At 43.2% G+C, this 17,610-nt stretch overlaps 1 non-coding gene across 1 annotated transcript; it reads left to right on the top strand.

The window, feature by feature from the left end:
* The first annotated feature begins 2,078 nt into the window (after positions 1–2,078).
* LOC114118607 (U6 spliceosomal RNA) lies at positions 2,079–2,185 on the top strand. Its single transcript, XR_003591846.1, has one exon. It is a non-coding gene; the product is annotated as a U6 spliceosomal RNA (small nuclear RNA).
* The last annotated feature ends 15,425 nt before the right edge of the window (positions 2,186–17,610 follow it).

Genomic DNA, 17,610 nt, shown 5'->3' with positions numbered 1-17,610 from the left:
TTGACTATGCCAAAGCCTTTGACCGTGTGGATCACAATAAACTGTGGAAAATTCTGAAAGAGATGGGAATACAGACCACCTGACCTGCCTCTTGAGAAACCTATATGCAGGTCAGGAAGCAACAGTTAGAACTGGACATGGAAAAAAAAAAAAAAGAACTGGACATGGAACAACAGACTGGTTCCGAATAGGAAAAGGAGTACATCAAGGCTGTATATTGTCACCCTGCTTATTTAACTTATATGCAGAGTATATCATGAGAAACGCTGGGCTGGAAGAAGCACAAGCTGGAATCAAGATTGCCGGGAGAAATATCAATAACCTCAGATATGCAGATGACACCACCCTTATGGCAGAAAGTGAAGAGGAGCTAAAAAGCCTCTTGATGAAAGTGAAAGAGGAGAGTGAAAAAGTTGGCTTAAAGCTCAATATTCAGAAAAATACGATCATGGCATCTGGTCCCATCACTTCATGGGAAATAGATGGGGAAACAGTGGAAACAGTGTCAGACTTTATTTTGGGGGGCTCGGAAATCACTGCAGATGGTAACTGCAGCCATGAAATTAAAAGATGCTTACTCCTTGGAAGGAAAGTTATGACCAACCTAGACAGCATATTCAAAAGCAGAGACATTACTTTGCCAACAAAGGTCCATCTAGGCAAGGCTATGGTTTTTCCAGTAGTCGTGTATGGATGTGAGAGTTGGACTCTAAAGAAAGCTGAGCACCAAAGAATTGATGCTTTTGAACTGTGTTGTTGGAGAAGACTCTTAAGAGTCCCTTGGACTGCAAGGAGATCCAACCAGTCCATTCTAAAGGAGATCAGTCCTGGGTGTTCATTGGAAGGACTGATGTTGAAGCTGAAACTCCAATACTTTGGCCACCTCGTGCAAAGAGTTGACTCATTGGAAAAGACTCTGATGCTGGGAGGGACTGGGGGCAGGAGGAGGAGGGGACGACAGAGGATGAGATGGCTGGATGGCATCATCGACTCGTTGGACATGAGTTTGAGTAAACTCCGAGAGTTGGTGATGGACAGGGGGAGGCTTGGCGTGTGATTCATGGGGTCTCAAAAAGTCAGACATGACTGAGTGACTGAACTGAACTGAACATTATGAAACTACTGAATGTTCTTTGAAATAGAAAATCAGGAACCACAGAAAAGTGGACCATTTTTGGTGTGCAAAAGTGATCTTCACTATTGTGAAGCTGGTGAAACCTTGTGGGTGTATTAAAGTCAAAAAGAAAGCAATGAGCTAAGAGATGAAAGGCTCTGGTGAGCCTTGGGGTCAGCCACCAGCAGGAGGCACTAAGTAGGTTCAGGGAGCAATTGACAGCTACACAGGGCTTCACCGCTTCCTTCTGGAAGGAATCAACCGGCTGTGGCTGGATGAGGTCAGTCTTTTCTCTAATCTCAAAGGAAGTCATTTCATGCTAAGAGAAAACAGGGTTAGTGATAGGAAGAGAAGAACCCTGACTGCCTCCTCAGGTCATGGTGTTTGATATTAGGACAGGGGTCCCCAACCTCTGGGCTATGGACCTTTCAGATCAGTGGTGGCATTAGATTAGAAATAAAGTGCACAATAAATGTAATTCTCCTGAATCATCTAGAAACTACCCATACCCCACCCCAGTCTGTGGAAAAATTATCTTCTGTGAAACTGGCCCCTGGTGCCAAAAATGTTGGGGACCACTGCATTAGAAGGAAATGCCCACACCAGACTTAGGAGACTAGCTTTGTCTCTTGGCTCAGTCTCACAATCACTTTTGGCTTTGTAACCAGTGTTGACCAAGGAAATACTTCTGAGCACATCTGAGATTTAGTCCTGATGCCAGTTGCAATTCTTGTGACTAGAAAGTGCTGAGGACTAAATATTGTTTTCAAGCCTGCACTTACAGGGCAAATCTCTGCCAGGCCTAATGGATCCCAAGTACTAGTCACTTATTCTACCAATGTTCAACACTCCTCAGCCCAGTCCTAATTAATGTACAGGCAGGTTGTTGGCAGTATTTATTAGTGGCAAACTGCATCCCTGCATGGGTGTCCCTGGTGGCTCAGCAGTAAAGAATCTGCTTGCAGTGCTCACTTTGGGAGCACATATACTAAAACTGGAATGATACAGAGAAAATTAGCATGGCCCCTGTGCAAGGATGACAAGAAAATTCATGAAAAATTCCATATTTTTTCAGGATGGGGAATACCTGTACACCCATGGCTGATTCATGTCAATGTATGGCAAAAACCACTACAATATTGTAAAGTAATTAGCCTCCAATTAAAATAAATAAGTAAATTTTTTAAAAAAAAGAAAGAATCTGCATACAATGCAGGAGGCCACTTGTAATGCAAGAGACGCAGATCCAATCCCTAGGTTTTGAAGATCCCCTGGAGAAGGAAATGGCTACCCACTCCAGTATTCTTGCCTGGAGAATCCCATGGACAGAGAAGCCTGGCAGGCTACAGTTCATGGGGTTGCAAAGAGTCAGACACGACAGCAACTAAACCACCACCACCACTATCACTCTGCAGTCTCAGGGGAAGGTCTATAGGGCCACTTTCCTCCATCTTCACAGAAAAAGCCACTTGCTCACCCAAACGCAGACCCCGGTTCAGGGCCCCAGAGTCAACCATGACTGGATGCAATAGGGGGCTGAATCTCCTACCCAACGCTCTTAGCAACCATTGGGATGAATGCCCTTTGCTGCCCTACCCTTGGATTTGAGTCTAACAAGTAGGCTCTGACTGGGGATTTCCCTGATGGTCCAGTGGCTAAGACTCTGCAGGGGGCCTGGGTTCGATCTCTGATCGGGGAACTAGATCCCATATGCCATAACTAAGAGTTCAAATGCTGCAACTAAAGATCTTGCATACCACCACTAAAAATATCCCACACTCTGCATAGACAAATAAAATAAACAAACATAATATTTTTAAAAAGTAGGCTCTAACCTTGTTGCCAGGGTTTGCAGATGCTACTACTCTGGAGATATTTTTTAAAGTGTTTTAAAAAAACAAAAAACAAAAAACCTGTTGCCCTTAACTACCTTCTTTGGCTAGCTTTCTTCCTTTTTCTTCCTTACTGGGTATCAGAAGAAAAGGAGGAGCTTACTCATACTGTATGTGCAATGACGAAGATTTACTCATTCAGAGGAAGAAAAGCCTGTTTCTAGCTCCACCTCTGAAACTAGGAAGTTAGAACTTAGCACTCAATCCCTAGGAAAATTTTTCAAGCTTTCCTAAATGACCCTTCAATCAGTGACAAACCAAAGCTGAATTATAAACTAGTTTTAAGCATATAGCTGTGTGAACGTATGATCTTCAACTGCATGTGAAAGCATGAATGATCCTCATAAATCTAAAGTTGAGCAAAAGAAGCTGGATGCAAGAGTATAGACCAAACTATTCTCTTTATTTGAAGTCAGGACACTGACTACCTCTGGTAGGGAGGGGGGATGAGGATGAGAAGAGAGCCAAGACGGGCGTGGGAGCGCCAGCTTCAGGGGCATGTGTATAGGGCCCTGTGCTTTGAAAGACCCCACAGTTGACTTCAAGCTCTGCTTGAAGATGAAGTTCTCATCTTAAAGTTCTTAATAAAACTGGAACATTGCATCTTCATTTCTCTTTGGACCCTGTAAATTATATAACTGCTTCTGGGTATTGGTGATGTTTTCTTTCTTTATTTGTTTACAATTTTATGTATTTATTTTAGCTATTTTTGGCTGCACTGTGTCTTCATCGCTGCTTAAGAGTTTTCCCCAGGTGCGGCAAGCAGGGGCTACTCTCTAGTGGTGAACAGGCTTCTCACTGCAGTGGCTTCCCTTGCTGCGGGCCATAGGCTCTAGAGCCCAGCCTCAGTAGTTGTGGTGCACGAGCTTATTTGCTCCGTGTCATGTGGGATCTTCCTGGGCCAAGGGTTGGACCCTTGTTCCCTGCATTGCAAGGTGGATTCAACCATGAGACCCCCAGGGAAGTCAATGTTCTTTTAATCCGGGTGTTGAATTTCTGAATATTCACCAAACTGTACATACCTCGATAGGTTTGCTTTTCTGGGTGTGTATTATACTTCAGTATAAAGTTTTAAAAACTGAATATAGATTATTTAAAAACTAAATCAGCAAAACATTACTTATGGAACACAGCCAAAGTTGTATTCACAAGAAAATTCGTGACCTTACACATTTTTATTGCTAAATAAGAAAAAATAAAATTTCATTAACAAAGCAGATGAAAAAGGAAATTAGAAGAGGAAAAAAGTCACAGCAAAGCAAAATTTAAAGAAAGCAAAAGGAAGAAATTAATAAAGATAAAAGCAAAATGAATTATTTCAATAGCAGAAAAGCAACTGGTTAATAAATCTAAGATCTAGTTCTTTGAGGTTGGAGGAAAGCAAACAATAAAACTGATAAACTACTAGCTAACATGATGAAAAAAGACTAACTAGGGAATTCCCTGGTGGTCCAGTGGTTAGGACTCTGTGCTTTCACTGTCAAGGGCCCAGGTTCAATTCCTGGTTGGAGAGCTAAGATTCCACAAGTCTTGGGATGCAGCAAAAAAAAACACGATAAGACATAAATATACAAATTAGGAATGAGAAAGGACTTATAAGCATGGGTAAGAGGAAATAATGAGAAATACAAGGGAAAACTTGGCCCTATTACAATTTAAAATCTGAAATAAATGGATAATACTCAAGGAAATATACATTACCAACAGGGACTCAGAGACAGTAGAAAATCTAAATACACAAATAACCATGGACAGAAGCTGTCAAAAGCTATACCTCAAAGAAAAAATGCTGAACCCAGACACATTAATGAGCCACTTCTTTCAAATTTTCACAGAATCAACCATTCTTATACTATTAAAGCTGTTCAAAAGCACAGAGAAAGAAGCAAACATTCCACTATTTTATGAAGCCAAAATCTTATAGAGATTGTACGACAGAAAAACTATGCCTCAGTTCCATTTATAAATATAGATGGAAAATGCCTAAATGAACATAATTTTGCAGTATACTTTGAAAGCAGCTTGACTATAGTCTATTTCAGGAAGGATAGAGCGGTGTAACAGAAGGAAATCCATTAATCTAATTCACCACATACACAATTAAAAACAGAAAAAAAGACTAATTAAGAGAAATGCTAAAAAGGGGGTATAATGGAATATTCATCCCTCAAATATTCTGATGAAAGCATACTTCTCCAATATGGTAGATATAAATCAAGTCCACATGTACATATATACACATCTTATCATCCAATATTATTCAGTTCAGTTCAGTTCAGTCACTCAGTCATATCTGACTCTTTGTGATCCCATGGACTGCAGCAGGCCAGGCCTCCCTGTCCATCACCAACTCCCAGAGTTTACTCAAGCTCATGTCCATTGAGTCAGTGATGTCATCCAACCATCTCATCCTCTGTCATCCCCTTCTCCTCCTGCCGTCAGTCTTTCCTAACATCAGGTCTTTTCAAACGAGTCAGCTCTTCGCATGAAGTGGCCAAAGTATTGGAGTTTCAGCTTCAACATCAGTCCTTCCAATGAACACCCAGGACTGATCTCCTTTAGAATGGACTGGTTGGATCTCCTTGCAGTCCAAGGGACTCTCAAGAGTCTTCTGCAACACCACAGTTCAAAAGCATCAATTCTTCAGTGTTCAGCTTTCTTTAGAGTCCAACTCTTACATCCATACATGACTACTGGAAAAACCATAGCCTTGCCTAGATGGACCTTTGTTGGCAAAGTAATGTCTCTGCTTTTTAATATGCTGTCTAGTTTGGTTATAACTTTCCTTCCAAGGAGTAAGCGTCTTTTAATTTCATGGCTGCGGTTACCAATGTGGTCCATTGGAGAAGGCAATGGCACCCCACTCCAGTACTCTTGCCTGGAAAATCCCATGGACGGCGGAAGCTGGTGGGCTGCAGTCCATGGGGTCGCACAGAGTCAGACACGACTAAGCGACTTCACTTTCACTTTTCACTTTCACGCATTGGAGAAGGAAATGGCAACCCACTCCAGTGCTCTTGCCTGGAGAATCCCAAGGACGAGGGAGCCTGGTGGGCTGCCGTCTATGGGGTCGCACAGAATCGGACACGACAGAAGTGACATAGCAGTAGCAGTAGTCAGTATGCTTGCCTTGAGAACCCCATGAACAGTATGAAAAGGCAAAAGATAGGACACTGAAAGATGAATTCCCAGGTCGGTAGGTGCCCAATATGCTACTGGAGATCAGTGGAGAAATTACTCCAGAAACAATGAAGAGATGGAGCCAAAGCAAAAATAACCACACCCAGTTGTGGATGTGACTAATGATAGAGGCAAGATCTGATGCTGTAAAGAGCAATATTGCATAGAAACCTGGAATGTTAGGTCCATGAATCAAGGCAAACTGGAAATATTATTCTTAATAGTCCCATTCAAGTCAGGAGCAAGACAGGGATACTCTCTACCTTTCCTAATAATTAGCACCATACTCTAACTGAGCTAACGAACCATTGAACACCTCTCCTGTTACTTAATACTGTCCTGGAAGTGCTGCTGCTGCTGCTGCTGCTGCTGCTGCTGCTAAGTTGTTTCCTTTGTGTCCGACTCTGTGCGACCCCATAGACGGCAACCCACCAGGCTCCCCTATCCCTGGGATTCTCCAGGCAAGAATATTGGAGTGGGTTGCCATTTCCTTCTCCAATGCATGAAAGAGAAAAGTGAAAGTGAAGTCGCTCAGCTGTGTCTGACTCTTAGCAACCCCATGGACTTCAGCCCACCAGCTTCCACCGTCCATGGGATTTTCCAGGCAAGAGTACTGGAGTCGGGTGCCAGTGCCTTCTCCGCTGGAAGTGCTAGTTAATGCAATTAGACCAAAAAAAAAAAACAAAAAACAAAAACCAGCAAGAAGGACAGAATGATCAAATACATGATTGTCTACCTAGAAATCCAAAACAATCAACTGAAAAATTGTTAGAAGAAATATAGGAGCATAGAACATCAGTTCAGTTCAGTCGCTCAGTCATGTCCGACTCTTTGTGACCCCATGAGCCATAGCACGCCAGGCCTCCCTGTTCATCACCAACTCCCAGAGTCCACCCAAACCCATGTCCATTCAGTCAGTGATGCCATCCAACTATCTCATCCTCTGTCGTCCCCTTTTCCTTCTGTCCTCAATCTTTCCCAGCATCAGAGTCTTTTCAAATGAGTCATCTCTTCACATCGGTGGCCAAAGTATTCGAGTTTCAGCTTCAACTTCAGTCCTTTCAATGAACACCCAGGACCGATCTGCTTTAGGATGTACTGGTTGGATCTCGTTGCAGTCCAAGGGACTCTCAAGAGTCTTCTTCAACACCACAGTTCAAAAGCATCAATTCTTTGGCACTCAGGTTTCTTTATCCAACTCTCACATCCATACGTGACCACTAGAAAAACTATAGCCTTGACTAGATGGACATTTGTTGACAAAGTAATGTCTTTGCCTTTGAATATGCTGTCTAGGTTGGTCATAACTTTCCTTGCAAGGAGTAAGTGTCTTTTAATTTTATGGCTGCAGTCACCATCTGCAGTGATTTGGAGCCTAAAAAAATAAACTCAGCCACTGTTTCTACAGTTTCCCCATCTATTTCCCATGAAGTGACGGGACCAGATGCCATGACTGTAGTTTTCTGAATACCGAGCTTTAAGCCAACTTTTTCACTCTCTTCTTTCACTTTCATCAAGAGGCTGTTTAGTTCTTCTTCACTTGCTGCCATAAGGGTGGTGTCATCTGCATATCTGAGGTTATTGATATTTCTCCCGGCAATCTTGATTCCAGCTTGTGCTTCTTCCAGCCCAGCATTTCTCATGATATACTCTGCATATAAGTTAAATAAGCAAGGTGACAATATACAGCCTTGATGTACTCCTTTTCCTATTTGGAATCAGTCTGTTATTCCATGTCCAGTTCTAACTGTTGCTTCCTGACCTGCATATAGGTTTCTCAAGAGGCAGGTCAGGTGGTCTGTATTCCCATCTCTTTCAGTGAAAGAGAAACCCTTACTCAGTGATCAATGCAAAGTAATAGAGGAAAACAATAGCATGGGAAAGACCAGAGATCTCTTCAAGAAAATTAGAGATACCAAAGGAAGATTTCATGCAAAGATGGGCTCAATAAAGGACAGAAATGGTATGGACCTAACAGAAGCAGAAGATAATAAGATGAGGTGGCAAGAATACACCGAACTGTACAAAAAAGATCTTCACGACTCAGATAATCACGATGGTGTGATCACTCACACTCACCTAGAGCCAGACATCCTGGAATGTGAAGTCAAGTGGGCCTTAGGAAGCATCACTACAAACAAAGCTAGTGGAGATGATGGAATTCCAGTTGAGCTATTTCAAATCCTGAAAGATGATGCTGTGAAAGTGCTGCACTCAATATGTCAGCAAATTTGGAAAACTCAGCAATGGCCACAGGACTGGAAAAGCATAGAACATAGTTTGCGTATTTATTTCATCTTTGCCATATTTCTGTGCTCTTGTTGTTTCTAACTACTGGTTGATAAACATACAAACAGACACACAGAGCCCTGGAAAGTTAGCACAGCTTAGTCGTGGTGGGTGGGAGTGGGGACAGTCATCAAACACAAGACTTGGTTGCTTCAAAAACCTTTAATGTCAAACCTGCCTTGACGGCAAAGCGGGTGATCTAGTCAGAAGTGACAGGAGCATGTGTGAGCTATACTTTGCCCCAAACTGAGTTCCTGGATCAGTTAAATTCTGAAGCTGGTTACTAGGAACAAAGTCTTTTATTCTGCACTTAGAAGTGAGCCTGTAATAAATCAAGAGGGATCCTAGAAGTCCCTTCCTTATCAGCACTCACCATAGACGACGGGCAGAACACAGAGCCTCTTGTCTGAGACTGGCCGGAAGACCAGTCCAAATGAAATAACCAGGCTGAGAGAACCGGAGCACAGGCTCCTATCCCAAGAGCAAAGCCAGAGAAGGGAGGCAGGGAGGCAGGGACACGAGGAAATGGAAGGAGGGCTGGGATGTCAGTGACCAGAAAGAGTGGAGAGCTACAAGATGTCAGAAAAAGGAGGGTATGGGTCTCCAGGACCTCTGCCATATTCCACTGGCCCCATCCTGTTAGAGCAATGTTACAGCTTTTCTCTTGTCTCTCTCTTTAGTTGGTACCCAGGTTTTTTGGAAGTGAGATTTTTTGATAAATCTGTATATTTCTCCAGATGATAAATATATTTACTGTAGGCTAATTTTTTTTACATGGAATCATTATATAGTTTTGCAACCTTTTAAAAAATTATATCTTCGATATCTTTTCATTTTGTATGTATAGCTCTATCTCATCATTTGGCAAACTGTGGCTACTTAATATTTAATGGACATTCTGGTGGCTTCCAATTTTTGGTATTATACACCATACCTAGAACACAATTCTCCAGATCTCCATTTGGCTGATTCCCTCACTTTATTCAGACTCTTGCTCAGATGCCACTTCCTCGAAAGGCCTTCCTAGGTCACCCTATTAAAACAGCACCTCCCCCCAACCCTCTGGGGCTTCCCTGGTGACTCAGAGGGTAAAGAATCTACCTGCAATGCTAGAGACCCGGGTTCGGAGCCTGGCAGGCTACAGTCCATGGGGTCGCAAAAGAGTCAGACATAACTTATCGACTAAACAACAAACATTTTTTTACACATTTTTGCAGACCTGAGGAGAAGGGGACGACAGAGGATGAGATGGCTGGATGGCATCCCTGACTCGATGGACGCGAGTCTGAGTGAACTCCGGGAGTTGGTGATGGACAGGGAGTCTTGGTGTGCTGCGATTCATGGGGTGGAAAAGAGTCGGACACGACTGAGCGACTGAACTGAACTGAAGAAAGGTTTAGTAGCATTGCTCAGTCAAAGATGATCAATATTTAAATTGCAGAAGAAACAGTCAAAATGATCTTTTAAAATGGTACCAATGTATACCCACCTCCAGAGTGGACAGGAATGCATTTCACCAAACCCTTTGCAACACAACATAGTATCAATCTTTGCAATTTTTCCTCTTGATTTTAGAATTTAAAATACACGTGGGTTTTATGGTATAACAAAAAGGCAGAGGTGCCAAGTGTGACTGTCTTTGACACCCATGACCCTCCACCGCATCCTGCTACCCAAACTCTAGCAGCACGCTGCCCATGCTGGGGTCCTGTGACCCTGTCTTCAGCAAGTCTCCCAATTAGTTCTCACCCACATGTTACCCATTCCTTGTCGGGGTAGAAAGAGCTAGTCCTGAGAGCTTGTTTGAAGGTTCTAGCAAAGGAGTGCAGCTATTCCAATACCCTTTTTGACGAGCTTGAGCTTGCAGCTTGAGGAGGGACACACATGAAGGGCTGATGCAGGAAGGGGACACTGGTCTACCCAGCCAGAACAGCTGAGTCAACCCTGGTGATTAATGGGGTGATAGATGTCACAGCCAGATCACCCTCACATGCGAAAGAGCTAGTCTTGAAGTCAGTAGTGACAGTCTCCAGCTGTACGACTATATGATCTAGGCATTTAACCTGGTTGAGTTTCATTTTCTTTCATTTTCTTCATTTGTAAAAACATGAATTAAAATACTTCTCTTGGAGCATTCCTATAAAGATTAGATAAATATGGAAAGCATCTGGCTCAGTGCCTGCCAAATATAGCCAGACATATAGTCTTCCCAGCTCCCTTCAAAGCACCCCAGCTTTCTGTGGCACTTAGGATATTTCTCATACCCTGGCTCGTACAAAGATAAGGGGCAGTAGGTAGGACATGGATCATGCTTGAACGTGGCACACACCCAATAGAAGATGCCAGGTAGAGTTGATTTCTGCATTCAGGAACTAATTCACTCTCATGGGTATTTTTTTTCCATGTACATATTTATGCCCACCAATCAGCTGATCGTACCTAGTACTACTGGGTACTCTCCACCCAGTTAGCTACTGGATGAGCTCATCTCTCAATCCAGTCTGAGCTGGATTTTTATAGAACTTTAAAACTGACTCACCACTGAGTCATCAAAACATAGCAATACCCAAACACACCCCTGTTGCCACACAAAAGACCAGCAAGGGGTGTCTGCCTCATCTCCTTTCCCTCTCCTACTGAGACAGGGCGTCTTGTTTCACTGGAGAGGTGTCATCACATCTTTTGTGTTGCAGTAATCTGATCAAAGCTGGTTCAGCCAATCACAGTGTGGCCGTAGAGACTGGCAGTCCTGTAGTCCTCCAGATCATTTCCTGTATGTGTCACTAACCCAGGAGGAGAGGCAATCAATCAATCTCCCGACTGTGTATTTAGCACCGATATTCTGTTGGTCACTGGCTCATGACTGCTCCTGTTTATAAATAGATTCCTGTGACGTGACATTTTCAGCTACTGAAACTCATTCAGAATTTAGAGAAAAGCAGCTCTTTGCAAGTATTAATGATACTGGAGAAAATGGGACTACTTAGTTCCATTTCGCTAAAAAGGAATTTTAAAATAGCAAATAGGAAGTGTGATGTTTTGGCTGCTTCACAGAGCTATAATTTTAAATGTTGGTTGAGAACTCCTCTCTTATCTAGGAATGATATGTCCAGTGACCAGTATTGACTCCTGGGAAAAGTCTTAAAGTTAGTATTATTGCCACAGGCCTTACTGAGTGCAGTGGACTATCAAGTCTTTGAAGATTAGAGGGGCTATGTAAAGGCTTAGATAACTGGGAGTAGGCCCTGAAGGCTTCTTTCACTAATAAAACTTGTTATAGCAGAGGTTTTGTGTATGTACACACACAATTGTTTTTTCCCTTTTTGTTTTGGCCGTGCTGCAAGGCATGTGGGATTTTAGTGCCCTGGTCAAGGATTAAGCTTGGAGTCTTAACCACTGGACCACCAGGGACTTCCCCAGATACAACTTTTAAGTACCCTAGTACTTAAAAGGTCTTCAGTGTTGAAATCCCCAAAGATAAACTGAATGAGAATTTTAGATCCTCAAACTGTTTGTACATAATCTATATAACTGATACAATTGTATGTAATGGAATCTGCTGTTGATATTACATAAATGTTAGAAGGATAAATGGAAAGAGTATGTTGGTAATCCTTAAAGATTAATTAGACATGAAAATAAAGTATGTTCATTCCATTAAAATACAAGCTTTCAACTGGTCACTCTTTCCTAGCTATACTTTTCAAGTTCTTATCAATACTATCTCTGTTCTGGTTTGACCATCCTCACTGGCTATACACAGGCTTAACTGTTTATTACATTGTGTGTTTAGTCGCTCAGTCATGTCTGACTCTCTTTTCGACCCCATGGACTGTAGCCTGGCAGGTTTCTCTGTCCATGGGGATTCTCCAGGTAAGAATACTTGAGCGGGTTGCCATGCCCAGGTTGCTGCCAGGGGACCTTCCCAACCCAGGGATCGAACCCAGGTCGCCCACGTTGCAGGCAGATTCTTTACCCTCTGAGCCACTAGGGAAGTCCTAAGTTTCACGTTAGGCAAACTTGTTTTGAGGACACCAGGAATCACAGGCTGCATTTACTGATTAAAGCCATTAAAAAGTATGATTATTCTCAAATAACACTGCTGTAATTAAGGACTTCCCTGGCAGTCCAGTAGTTAAGACCTTGCCTTCCAATGCAGGGGGCACAGATTCAGTTCCCAGTTGGGGAGCTAAGATCCCACATGCCTCGTGGCCAAAACATCAAAACATAAAAACAGAAGCAATACTGTAACAAAGCCAATAAAGAGAATAAAAAATGGTCCACATTAAAAAAAAACTCTAAAAAAATTGCTATAATTAAAAGTACACACAGGATTTATTGAACACTATTTGTAAGGGACAATGCTAGTCTCCCATTTAATCTATTGAACAACTAAGGAGAAACTGGATTTGATTATTCTGTATCAGAGTGAGCTGATGAACACGCGGTGAAATGGTCAAACAATGTCATCCATCAGAGGGTATTAAAGTGAAAGTGAAAGTGAAGTCACTCAGTCATGTCCAACTCTTTGCTACCCCATGGACCATAGCCTACCAGGCTCCTCTGTCCATGGGATTTTCCAAGCAATAGTAAAGGCAAGTGACAAAGTACAGAAATCTAAACTACCCCTGAGAAGTAAAATGGGAGCAGTGGTAGGGGTTATCACCTTCTAGCCTGAGAACTGGATTCTGGAGCCAAATGGCAGTTGGTAACAGTTAGAGCTGGGTTGAAGTGAGGTAAGGTTTGCTGAGAGAACCAGCAGAAGAGGATCGGTAAAGACACCAGGAAGATGAAGAAAAATAGTTGAATTTTTCAAGCATATTATTTGGTTTTTAAGTGAAAAACAGATTTGACCAAGATGACTTAAAAAAAAAAATTAGATATCTATTAGAGTAGGCTTATCTTTAGAAAAAGTTATTTCTCCAGAATAAAAAGCATAAGCTGGAAAGGATTCAGCTGTGGGTAAAAGCAGGCTAGTCTTAAGAAACATTCCTAGAGGCTTTACATCACTGTGAAAAATTAGTTCCTAGTTCTCAAGGACCTTTCATTCAAAAGTTCATGGCTTATGTTTACAAGAATATGCACATATATTTATGTGCTATATAAAAAGTATTTGAGAAGGTGATTTAGGACTCTCAATTATATATTTTCAGGGCAGGAGACTTATTTTGCTGCTAGGACAAGTGAATGGGCCAACAACAGTGGAATGAAAGTCTTTTACTTGGTAAATCATCATTGTAAAGGAGAGAAACAGGTTAAGTTTGTTCTCCCAGAGGCATGATTTTTACTCAGTTATTACAACATTACCACAAAAGCTGCCTAGTAACATTAGTTAAAAACAACACAGGGTAGGGAAAGAGCAGGAAATTTGAATTAGATATGCCCCAGGGCCGGCGGGCGTAACCCCTTCTCTCAGTACAGTGAGTGCTGTGCTCTGAAGAGCATGCAATTTAAAAAATCGGAACAATCGTTTAGAATTTCATTTAGGATATTGCTGCAGTTAAACCCATAACGCTGTGCCACGTTCTCAACTGCAGGAGGCAGGGCCTGGGTTTCTTACTCATTTTGGCACTTTTGTTTTTTAAAGAACACTACATTTTAATTATTCCAGAAACATTAAGCACCTTCTTTGGAGCCAAGGCATATTGCTATTTTCTGCAGCTCTAAAGATAAATAAAACTTGATCTCAGCCCTGGTTGGGAGAGAAGCCAGACAAGTAAACAAAGGGTGTTACATAGTCCAGGCAGGGTGTGGTGGAAAGTCTGGAGCAGGGAACATCTATTTTACATGGAAGTGGAGAAAGTCAAAGTGTTCTTGCCCTGAGTATCACTTTTAACGATGCTTAAAAAAAAAAAGAAAAATTCCGTCTTTCCCCCAGTTTTTCTATACATCTGGTGGGAATTAACCTCTCCTATTCTGTGTGAGGACCTGGGTGTGAACCGAGAAATCTTCCCTTCCCATTGGGAATCCACGCCCTTTTTGTCCCAGCTGATTTTAAGAACATCTCAGTTTAGGGAAGCAGAGAGGTGGCAAGGTTAAGAGTTGATGAACAAAGAATATTAGAAGAGTTTTCACCTCCAGGAAGGGGACTTGGGCAGGAGGTTGCAAGGTTAAGTGGGAGACTTCTGTACCATCTGAACTAATAATATTTAGAGATAAAATAATCCAATCAATAAATATGTAAGTAAGGGTCCTATTATCACTCAGAAGATACTGAGCACCTAAGCCATATCATTTACTTTGCCGACAAACGTCCACATAGTCAAAGCTATGGTTTTTCCAGTAGTCATGTATGGATGTGAGAGTTGGACCATGAAGAAAGCTGAGCGCCAAAGAATCGATGCTTTTGAATTATGTCATTGGAGATGACTCTTGAGAGTCCCTTGAGCTGCAAGGAGATCTAACCATCCATCCTAAAGGAAATCAATCATGAATATTCATTGGAAGGACTGATGCTGAAGCTGAAGCTCCACTTTGGCCACCTGACGCAAAGAACTGACTCATTGGAAAAGACCCTGATGCTGGGAAAGATTGAAGACAGGAGGAGAAGAGGACGACAGAGGATGAGATGATCAGATGGCATCACCAACTCGATGGACATGAGTTTGAGCAAGCTCTGGGAGTTGGCGATGGACAGGGAAGCCTGGCGTGCTGCAGTCCATGGAGTCGCAAATAGTTGGACACGACTGAGTGACTGAACTGAAACCATATCAGAATACTACAATAAACAAAAGGAAAGGTCCCTATACTCAAGGACCTCATTTTCAAGAACGGAATAGTAGTTAACAATCAATACACTCTGAGATAGATAAGAGCCTATCAAGGAAATGAAGCAGGATGTTGTGAAAGAGTGAAGGGGGTGGGAGGCAGCATGAGTTTGCCTACATAGAAACAGCAGATATAGAATTCTTTATATAGGAGAAGCTTGGGGCAAAAAATTAGGGGCCAGAGGTGTTTAGGAAGCACACTGCTTTACATACAACTCATGTTACAGATCAACAAAGAGTAGGAGTTTTACAGAGTTATTTTTATTTATACTTCACATGAAATTTAAAAAATATCAACTATCCATATCAAAGAATTTATATTTCTCACTAGGAGAGAAGAGGTGTTGGAGTGCTAAATCACTTCAGGCATGTCCAACTCTTTTCGACCCCATGGACTGTAGCCCACCAGGCTCCTCTGTCCATGGAATTCTCCAGGCAAGAATACTGGAGTGGGTTGCCATTGGGGAGGGTGCTAAAAACCACTCCTTGGCTTTTCAGAGAATGGCACTCCTTGAAACATACAAAATAGTAGAGTTCCTGTCTTCTGAGTTTAAAATTAAATTTGGATTAACATACAAAAAAGAAATATCAGTTAGCAAATATTTGGAGAAAATGACTGTTTACTCTTCACTGCATCTTCAGTTATGTAATCTCAGGGAATTTCCCATGTGATAAATACTAAGATGTGTTTCCATTACTAAAAATCCAGCTTAAGTTTTAACTTTTGAAAAGTGTTAGAACAGCATATATGGTCAAGTGTTAATATTCATGAAGTGCCACAAGCCCATGAAAACTGTCCAGTGATATGAATCAAAACAACAAAATTACATCAACAAACATTAAATACCCACTGATGTTCAATTCTCAAAGAGTGTACTGTAATCCACTGCCAGTGAGAACATAATATTTTTTTTCTGGAGGGCAATTGGCAGTTTATATGCTTTGACACAGTAATTCCTACTTCTTTGAATGTATCCTAAAGAGTAAAAAACAAAACGGAGAAGAAAACAACACGAGAAGGAAGAAGATTCATTAAGATGTTACAAGTGAAAAAATTGTCAGAAATTTCTGTCTTCGACAATGGAGGGATAAATCAGTTTGAAGGGAGTACTAGAGAAATTTTTTCTCAAGTTGCTTTGAAGTTTGCAAGAAACCAAGCGGATCTGTTTTGCCAACACTTGCCCACGTGCTGGCAAACAAATATAAACACCGTGGCCGCGTGGTGAGCACTTGGTTTTGTGCTTAGGGCCGTGTGGAGCAGCTTTATTTACTGTGAACGAGTTGGGGGGGATGGCGGGGGAGCGGGGATGGCAAAGAAGACCCGTCTGGGGGCCCTCCCCTCGCTGCAGACACCCCGGCCCATAACAGCCTCTCTGGAGGTAAACAGAGGCTCAGGGACAGCCCTGCAGCCAGGGACTTCGCCTGAGAACTCGAGTCTCTTCCTTCTGACTTTCAGACAGTTCAGTCGTTCAGTCGTGTCCATCTCCTCCGACTTTGTGTCAGCCTAACCCATTTGCGGAGAAGGCAATGGCACCCCACTCCAGTACTCTTGCCTGGAAAATCCCATGGATGGAGGAGCCTGGTAGGCTGCAGTACATGGGGTCGCTAAGAGTCGGACATGACTGAGCAACTTCACTTTCACTTTTCACTTTCGTGCATTGGAGAAGGAAATGGCAACCCATTCGTGTTCTTGCCTGGAGAACCCCAGGGATGGGGGAGCCTGGTGGGCTGCCGTCTATGGGATCGCGCAGAGTCGGACACGACTGAAACGACTTAGCAGCAGCAGCAGCAACCCATTTGCACTCACTTCGGTCCGGAGACCGGAGTGACCATTCCCGGCTCAGACCTCTTCTCGGGAACTTAACTCCCCTTAGCCACGCCCATGCGCCCCAGGGGCCGGAACCAAAGGGATGCAGGACGTTAAGGTCAGTCTCCTCCGGGAGCAACCAAGGGCCACGGCGGTCTCTTGCTCTCCCCGACCCGCAGGGACTCTGAGGCGCTCTCCAGCCGCCAGTCCAGCTCCACCTCCGAGAAGTCGGAAAGGCGCCGAGGATGCAGTGTCCAGGTTGGCGCTCGGCTCGGCCGAGTTCAGCCCTCAACCATCGCCCCTCCCAGAGGGCCGCCTAGGGTCCCCTGCCCGGCCCAGTCCGGGAAGCGCCAGACCCAGCTCCCCAGCAGCCCGCTCGCTCATAGGCCCGCGGCGCCGCGCCCGCCCTGGCCGGGCCCGGCGCCGAGAGGGAGGGGCGGAGCCAGCGAGTTCGCGCCAAAATCGCGTAGCCGATCCCTCCCCAGCGGGCTACGTCGCGCCCTCCATTTTTTTCAAACCCTAATCTGGGCGGGGATTGGTGGACTGGGCGCTCACGTGGTT

Source organism: Ovis aries, chromosome 15 (genome assembly GCF_016772045.2).
Source record: "Ovis aries strain OAR_USU_Benz2616 breed Rambouillet chromosome 15, ARS-UI_Ramb_v3.0, whole genome shotgun sequence".
Lineage (NCBI taxonomy): Eukaryota > Metazoa > Chordata > Mammalia > Artiodactyla > Bovidae > Ovis > Ovis aries.
This window is presented reverse-complemented; position numbering and strand designations above follow the sequence as displayed.